The sequence below is a fragment of the Nilaparvata lugens genome, chromosome X (assembly GCF_014356525.2).
Source record: "Nilaparvata lugens isolate BPH chromosome X, ASM1435652v1, whole genome shotgun sequence".
Taxonomy (NCBI): Eukaryota; Metazoa; Arthropoda; class Insecta; order Hemiptera; family Delphacidae; genus Nilaparvata; species Nilaparvata lugens.
Window position 1 is genome coordinate 41,745,522 of NC_052518.1, and position 8,510 is coordinate 41,754,031.

An 8,510-nucleotide genomic window follows, 5' to 3' on the forward strand; every position below is an offset into this window, starting at 1 on the left:
CTCTCCTTCCCCTTGCCCAGTGGTGGTGAGGGGGATAAAAAGAGAGAGATATATCTTTCTCTCTCTCTCTTTCTAAAAATAGATTTCCCCTTCCCCTTGTCCAGTGGTGGTGAGGGGGATAAAAAGAGAGAGATATATCTTTCTCTCTCTCTCTTTCTAAAAATAGATTTCCCCTTCCCCTTGCCCAGTGGTGGTGAGGGAACAACAGATAATGCTGAATCATTTGTACAATCATAATATAGATTACCGCTGTCTAGAATATTGAGCAGTTCGAAAATCTCAGATAAAATTGAAAAGTGTACATTTTCTGTTTTTGTTAACGGTAAATCAACATCTTGACATCCTGTTGAAAATTTAATATTCTTCACAATTGAATCAAATTCGTTAAATGAAATTGACATCAAGAGACGAGTTAATTTTTTGAATTTTGAAAAACCATAACACTGCATCTTGCAGATGTTTGACATTTCTCGAATGAGGGGAATAGAGAAAGATATATCTCTCTTTCTAAATTGATGAGATGCACGTGTTATAGGGGCTCGTGTCTGTAAAAAAAAGATCACCCCACACGTGTTGTCAGGTCTAGCTCTAAGCAGCAACTAAACTAAAAATTGTGAATGGGATATTGGAATGAAAAATCATTTGAAGGCAGAAAACGTTTATTTACACATTTCAGCACAACTATTCATAATTTCATCTTCAATTTTAATTAGCTTATCTATACACAAATTATAAGGATGATAATAACATAGATAGTCTCTTATGTCATTTAAATTAACCGTGCTTAGAAAAATGTCTTTCAATTGTTTCACCAAACTATAATTTTCAGGAGTTGATTTCCTAATTGCACTTTCACACTCATCGTACCAATCAATACAGTTTTTAACCTCACTTCCAATTCGTTGTCAGCAGGCAACCACTTTCTCGGATCCATGTTGTTGAGCGAATGAAGAAAACTAAGTGTAGGCAGGAACTATTATAGAGTAATTAAGTGGTCTTTCTTCATTAATTGTCGACAGACAACATGTACGCGCTTTATGCAGTCTCAATGCATGCAGGCAATAAACACATTGTAGATTCTTTCCGTTGTAGAAGAATCCATAACGAGCAAAGTTTCTTTTCTGTGAATTCGTGTACATCGGCGCCATTTCCATACTTTGCATTCGATTGTTTTCGCACAAGAAATTATTTGTTTGATACATATTTTTAAACAACAAAGAATTATAATGTTGGGCAGAGAATAAAGCACAGCGAGAATGTGGTCTATTTTTATGAATGTTACACGCAGCATAACACCATGAACTAGTGAAAAAGCTGAAATCAGGTTTTGGAAAATCCTCTGGTATACATTGAACGTTGCTATGCAATCTTCTTAAAAACTTTGCTTTCTCAGTTCCTTTTGTGAAAATTTTCTCATAACCTGCAAGGTAATCACGTATTAATGAGTCACTGTATTCTAAATCTCCATCTTCCCATTTTATTTTATGATAGTGACATTCTAACCATGTTACATCGTTATACAATTTTGCACTCAATTCTGTCTTTGCAAATGGTGATTTGAAATCGAACACAATATAATTATTAAACTGATCAATTATGGCAAGTTCTTTCACAATAATTTGATTACAATCTTGTTTAAACCAGTGAAGATCAACCGTAGCAATTTTCGTAGGCGTCTGCTTGTCCACTTCTTTATCTTCGGCGGCGGCGGGCTCCTCGAATCCTTCGTTTTTCTTCCTCTCCTCCTCCTCCACCTGCAGCGGCTTCTGGATCGGTGTACCGCAGCTTGGTTCATAATAGAAACTATCAAGATCGCACTGAATACCAATAGAGTGAGTTTGTGGCTTGTCCAAAATATCAGAACACAAAGAATAGGACATGTTGTCTGTTCAAAGGTGAAACTGATAATGAACTAAATTGAGCAGAATGCACACCTTATATAGGCGGTGGGCTCTATCAATAAAATTACTGAACTTCTTTCACCATGCTCGTGAGAGGTGTGTACTCCATCACACGATCGCTAATTAAAACGCAATACACGGAAGTATTTGCAGGTACTGCACTATTAAATTCCATTTCAATACAAACATCTGTCGATGATTTCAAATGACTTGGTTGGTGTGAACAATCTACAACAATCAGCGGTGTGGATTCACAAAACGTTTTAAAGTCAATTTCTGTTCCGAGTTCGCTATTGATTGAATGATTATAATACGAGGGCGCGAAATCCAGGAACATGCGGTATAATACCTCCTTCTTACCTAGCAGATTTTCATATGGATAATACTCGCTGTTCAAATATACTTTAACATTGTAAATACCACAGCTATCGAAATTAGATATTGATTTTTTAATTTTATTCTTACGATCAGTTTGAAATGCAATTATAACGTTTTTTGGACTATCAAAACTCGATGTGGTACGAACTGCCCAAGAATGGTTAAGTGAATTTTGCAAATTTGGTAATTCACAAATTTCCCAATGCCGGAAACCTAATTTCAGTGGAGTGTCAGCATCGAGCAGTCTCAAAAATTTCAGTCTTACATGATCTTCTAAAGTTATGTGGGGCATTCTCCATTGTAGTTTTGTAATTTTCACACTAACGCTTGTTCCACTTGTAGACTCAACACAATTTAGATCTGTCGGTGACCTCAATAAGACGAGTTCCTGTTTTAAATTTGAAATTATTCTTTGGAAATCTTCAAAAAACGGGAGGATTAATTTCAGCGGTACACAGAAAGTGAATTTATTATCCGTTAGCTCATATTCTGCTCTGTCAAAACCAGCCAAGTGATATGTGTTTTTATCGAGAGTATTCTTCACTAGAATAGCTTCAATTGTGGATGTTAATCCAATCAATCTTGATTTAGAAATTTGCTGACCTGCTAATTCATATCGTATTTCATCAAAAAGGTTGCCGATTACGTTACTGCTTAATTTATAGTCTGCTGCAACTGGTGCATCGGCTGGGTCTGTTCCCGGTTTTGTACAGTTAACTGTTCCCTCAATGAATATGAATGATTTACAAGGTAAAGAATAGACATCTAAAGAATTTATGCCAATACGTGCCTCGTCAGAGTTTTTATTTCCTGACCCGAATAAACTGTATGAGTGTGAAATTGGAATTTAGTAATATCATTATAAAACTGAAGGTCTGTCTCCACATCCAGAATTTCACTAATTGCTGCGGGACCTCCTGACATTTCGCCAATCAACTATAAAACCCAACTTTTCTAATATTCTCGCGCTTTTAGCCGACAAAGCACGTTTGTTTTTAGGTGTTGACGCTATCACATTCCTTTCTCCAATGACTTGATTGTGCATGCACGTATTCGAACATGGGTTGAAAATAAGATAACCCATTACTTTTCACGTATGTGCAACCTAATTGTAATTGTATCTCCACGGAAATCAATAAACGATCCGTTCTGGTCCGTTACCTTTACATTAATAGTTTGAATTCGATGCATATTCAAAGGTACATAAATAATCGGTGATGGTACTTCGTTTATTAAATAACCGCTAGGAACCTTTGGTAAAAATTCATAGATTATATGTTTTTGTTTTCCCTAAGAGTAACTGCCGCATGCTAAATTACACTCAACTACAATACTGTCAACGCTTGTTATGTTAACCAAATGTTTGGAATAATGCCATTTATTTGCCTGCAAAACAACATTATCAAAACCAAGTATCTCAGCAATCGAATCAGAATGTGTTAAATCAATGGGTTTATCAGAATGAATTTCAATCTTCATAGTATTTGCGTTTGCACGTATAATAAGTTTATTCTTCTTCCCATCAATATTCAATTTATTCTTTAAAGATTTTATAATATCCTCAACTTCATATGCACCAGTATCCAACTCGATTAATCTATCGCCATATTTGAAGCTGGAATTTGTTCCTTTGTTAATGTTTGCAATACTATTGTAACTAGAAAAATTAATCAATCCAATTTCCCATTCACAATTTTTATCGAATTCTATAATTTCTTGTAAATGTTCATAGAGGTTACTCATGTTAGATCGTAATGTAATAACAACCATCTTGTGTGTTCAGCACAAACACTCAATTACAACTGATTTGCAAGAAACAATAATGTAAGATGACCACAAAAATCGCTATTTAATGGTTGCATATGCTCTACATTATAAAATATATTTACTCCATTTTCTTTTTTCCAATATTTGTCCAATTTGTATGGAGGTTGTAAATTTCCAATTGGATCAAAATACCAAACATTAGAGCCAACTTTCTTATATGCTACCCAATGTGTCCCATCCTCGCTTTCCCTTGCTAAATTCACAATGGCATTCTCGTTTTTTAGAATTTTTTTGGGTAATGTATCTAGCATATATATTCCTCTTAGCTGAATCTGTAATAATTTCGACCAATCAATCAAATCATAATTACTCAATTCTCCTTCAATATTCATACCTTTTTCTTCTTCTTTGTCTTCTTCCTACTCTTCTTTGTTGTTCTACGTTTCTTAACTTGAGGGAATAAACTCACTCCATATGATGATGGGGGTAGGGGTGGAACTCTCCCTCCACTAATACTAGGAAAAGGCTTCAAAAAATACCCTTTTCCTGCAATATGCTTTTTCAACTGAGCTATAGCTTTGCGTCTAATATCGTTACTATAACTTCTCCTCTCATTCTTCTTCTTCTTCTTCTTTCTCAAAGACCCACCAAACGCCGCTTTAGCTTTCATGACGTTTGTAACAAGATAGCTAAGTGCTTTCTCGGCAAGGGGTGTTTGAGGATTTTTGAAAATGTCCCATGCAGCGTTTGCTAGAGCTCTGTCAGCTACCGCTCGAGTTTTATTATCGCTATTTTGAGTATACGCTATATCATGTATCTTGCAAGCTCTATCTAATGAATTTATACCTTGATCACCCCTCTTTAACCTTTCATTAACCTTTGTACCCGGGCCACAATACTCGTATCCCGGAATATGATATTCTTCTTCCAGGTTATGAATTACCTTATTCAAAATAGTTGATGTCACATTACCTGCCAAACCTGACACACCTTTAAAAACTCTTGCAGCTGAACTCAAGATTCTTTTACCCCGTTTCCTCGAACTCTGCTTTTTTCTCCTACATACCATTTTTCATTACCTTTCAACTCAATGGTTGAACATTAACTGAGGTTAATTGAACAATACATCAACTTGAATTGAATTGAATTGGTTTAATTTTCAATCGAGTTGGAAATGAATTCATACGCTATGTGCTTATAACATTGCTTGAATGATAAGAATATTATTTCAAATAGCAAATAATCTGAAAGGTGAATGCGATTTCAGTTCTTCTCGAGCAGCCGTAGTGAACGGATGTCTTTATCTCCAATGCCGATAATCGGTTCAGCTCGATAGCCGTTCGTGTAGACTCCGGTTAACAACAATAATTAAGGTCGTCAAAGCCCAATCTAGAAACCGTATATATATATTTTTTAATATTCTACGTATAGTTGAATAATTATAATTCAGTTATATAGTTTCAGTATAATTCAGTGAATTATGGCAAACAAGTGCAGCGAATGTGAAACTGTAATCGACTTGAAGGAATGTATTGAGTGTACCGTATGTGAAAATAAATACCTTCCAAGGTGTACGCGTATAAAATCACTAAAAAACTTTTGTAAGCTTGACAAGAATGTGAAACTCAAGAATTCGTGGAAGTGTGATCAATGTATCACCTCAATTAGTGATAATAGTGATACTGTTCAGGAGAAAAATCAAGAATGTTTAGTTGACTCCTTGAAAGAATTCATCAATGAATGGTTTGCAGTATTTAGTGAAAAACTGTCCACCCTTACATCCTCTGTGAATGAAATCAAGGAATCCATGAAAAGCCTACAAACTGATAATATTAATCTAAAAAAAGAATGCGAACGTTTGAAGCTGGTAAACCATGAGTGTCACAGGGAAATGAGAGAACTGCAACAAAGATCTCGAATTGACAATTTGGAAATAGCTGGCATTCCAACTACGAAAGGTGAAAATGTGTACGAGATTATAAAGTGCATTGCAGCGGTCATCAACGTTCCGTTTAAGGACGATGATATATCTATTGCTCATCGGGTTCCTACTCCGAAAGGTAAGATCCAACCAATTATTTGTAAATTCACGACAAGGAGAACCAAATTAAATTGGTTGCTGGCAGCTAAAGTAAAAAGAAATTTAGTAACCACGGACTTGAACGCTGGCCTACCTCGTGGAAACATTTATATAAATGAACACCTAACAACCGCAAATAAGCTCTTGCTAGGAAAGGCAAAATTTCTGAAGAGGGGGGGCAAATTAAAGTTTGTATGGGTCAAGGATGGGAAAATTCTCGTGCGTCAAACACAAGATTCGCCAGCTAAGAGAATAGTCAAGGATGAAGATCTCGAACCTTTTGAGTAATGCAAAAATCAAAATATCACGGACTTTACGATGGAAATCTAAATATTTTGTCTCTGTCTTTTCTATTTTCTTTTATACCTATACTTAGATTTTTTGTATTCCAAGAGTGCGTACTGTCACATTATATAATCTGTAATACTTTTCTTTTTATATTACACTATTATTCTGAAACTAAGTTTTATTTATTTTTTTTTTAATAGTCAATTGAAGATTATTGATTCAGGGTGTAGTGGATCTCATATGGTGGTTTATTTTTCTTTGTTTATGTTTCTTTTTTCATTCGGAATATGTTTGTTTAATTTAGACTTGGAATAATTTAGAATTGTTTGAATTGAGGTTTTGGACATCATTTAATACTTATTGAGAAGTGAACTTATTTAGTTGTTTTCTGGTGTTTGCAGGCTCAAACTCGACTTTTTCAGCTAGTTTTTTTTTCTTTATTTATCTTCCTTTTTTCTTAATTTTTATTCATAAAAAAAATGCCATTTAACTTTGAAGATACAATCGATTTTGGCATCTATGATACATTTGTAGTACACGATATTGCTACTTTCAAACCTAATTATTATTTAAACAATAGTACAGAGAATCTAGTCAACTTATTACATATGAATATAAGAAGCATTAATAAAAACTTTGATCAATTTTTATGTTATTTGAATCAATGTGAAACAAGATTTAATGTAATAGTTTTATCCGAAACATGGATAACTGAAGACTGTCAGTGTCATTTTCTAATAGAGGGATACCGAACTATTTATAAAAAGAATAAGTATACTAAGAGTGATGGTATATGTATATTCATCCACAATGACATAGATTTCGATAGAATAGAACTGGAAATAGATAATGCCAACTCTCTCTCAATCGCATTCACAATTGAAGATAAGAAATATACTCTGATATCTGTTTACCGCTCACCTTCTCTAAACATTACTCACTTTATTAACAGTTTTGACTTGCTTCTGCAAAATACCAATAATGGAAGTACATTTTTGATTGTAGGTGATATGAACTTGAATCTATTAGAAAACAGTCATCTCACTAACAAATACTTGAGCGCTGTTCATCTGAATGGATTCAAATCTTATATTAATAAACCAACAAGAGTTCAATATAATACAAAAACATGTATAGACCATATTTTTCTCAAAAATAATAATATAAATCCTGATAATATATTAGCAACAATAATCGAATCAAATATTACCGACCACTTTATCACAACCATGCATATAAATAATAGCAGAATAAAACCTGAAAGTAATGAATTGACTAATACTAGAATGAAAATCGACTATGAGAATCTTTATCGATGCTTAGAGAATGAAAGATGGGATAATATACTTGATAATAATTCAGAGAACATTGATAATTTGGTTAATAATTTTGTAAATACTCTGACGGACCACATAAGAAAAAATTCAAAAACTTTTAAAATACCACATAAAAGGAGACCCTTAAAACAATGGATTAGTCAAGGCATTATTAATTCTATTAGAAAAAGGGACAAGATGCATAGAGAGTTGAATAAGCAACCATTCAATAATGGATTAAAGGAGGAATATAAACGGTACAGAAACACTCTGAACAACGTGATAAAAAATGCAAAAATAGAATACTACAACGAAAAATTTCAATTTTATAAGGGTAATATGAAGAAGACATGTGAATGCATAAAGGAGATTACAAACAATAAAAATAGGAATTTTCAACCCAAAATTGAAGCTAATGTATTAAATAAGCACTTTGCGACAGTTGGCCAGTCTTATGCTAATAATTTGATACAGAATAATCGAATTGAAATCCCAGAGTCTACCTCCTGGAGACCTTTGAATAGCTTCTTCCTAAAACCAACCGATACTGCGGAAATAAATAAATTTATACATGAGCTGAAACCAAACTCGTCTCCGGGTGTGGATAACATTAGTGGAATATGTTTGAAAAAAATCTCAAAATTCATTGTTTCCCCTCTGGAAATCATTTTTAATAGGTGTTTTTTATTAGGATATTTTCCAAAGAAATTCAAGATAGCTTTAATTAAACCAATACCTAAATCCAAGGACCTTGCAAATCCTCAAAACTATAGACCTATT